At 44.2% G+C, this 1,085-nt stretch overlaps 1 pseudogene; it reads left to right on the top strand.

Moving 5' to 3' along the window:
• Positions 1–312: 312 nt before the first annotated feature.
• On the top strand, positions 313–883 carry LOC100484627 (annotated as a pseudogene).
• The last annotated feature ends 202 nt before the right edge of the window (positions 884–1,085 follow it).

Genomic DNA, 1,085 nt, shown 5'->3' with positions numbered 1-1,085 from the left:
ATATCAACTATTTCTTTAATAGATTGTGCCTTTGGTGTTGTATCTAAAAAGTCATTTCTAGATGTCACATGCCCCTCCATGAATGGGGAGGAGCAAGTGGGTGGGCAGGCAGCCATTCTGGTGGAGCCTGGGCACCTGGGAGCCATGCTGTGGAGCTGATCTTTGTAACTGCATCTGCCTGGAGTGGGTGGGGGGTTTGAGTGGGGGTTGGTCCCCCACAGGGAGGTGTTTCCCCCTCTCCCCAGTGAGGGACCATGCAGCTGTGCAGAGGTAGTTTTCTTCTGAGATCATTAATAGGAACCGTTCTCTCCCATGCCCAGCTGGGGCAAGGACATGAGACTCTTCATTGACCAGTTCATGAAGAAATGTGAAGATGGCTTCTAGAAACGTTTGCCTTCATATGAATGTAAATCAACTTGAAGTATTAAAGACTTCAAAACCTTTTTCGTGACGCAAAGCCTGTACAATAACAAATGTCATAGGCCCAGCTCTTCCCTAGAAGCCTTAAGGAAGGCCTGGGCCTTGAATATGTGATATTCCATAATCATGTTGAAGAAAGGATAGTTTGCATATTTCAAGGAGGTCCTTACCTGCAAGGAGCACCTGGATTCCTTCATGGAGCTGCCATTGCAACCATGATTGATGCTACTGTTGGTATGTTTGCGGTTATAGTTGGAGAATTGTCATGACTGACAATCTCAATATTAATTTTAAAAGGTCAATCCCCCTTTGTTCTGTTGTTGTGATAAATAGCTAACCTGATAAAGTTGAAGGAAGGAAATTGTTTATTTTCTGTGATGTTCAAAGCATGGATGAGAAGACCCTATACTCAGAGGCAACAAGCTTACTGGTAAAGCTGGATCCCAAAGAAAGTTTGACATAAAAGAGCTTCTGGTGTATTCTACACCAATCTGCACTAGGTTCTCACTCCTCCAGAAGAAGCTGTGGTCCCCAGTCCTTCTCTACTTACCTGCTGTTGAGTCCCCCAGAGGATGAAGCCTGCTAACACCAGCCTTCCTGAACAAATCTTCAGAATACACCTCCAAGAACTTTTATACCTTCTAAACTTTTTAACATAGAAGCAT

This window comes from Ailuropoda melanoleuca, chromosome 1 (genome assembly GCF_002007445.2).
Source record: "Ailuropoda melanoleuca isolate Jingjing chromosome 1, ASM200744v2, whole genome shotgun sequence".
Taxonomy (NCBI): Eukaryota; Metazoa; Chordata; class Mammalia; order Carnivora; family Ursidae; genus Ailuropoda; species Ailuropoda melanoleuca.
The sequence above is the reverse complement of the archived record's forward strand: the minus strand, read 5'-3'. Positions and strand labels throughout refer to the sequence as shown.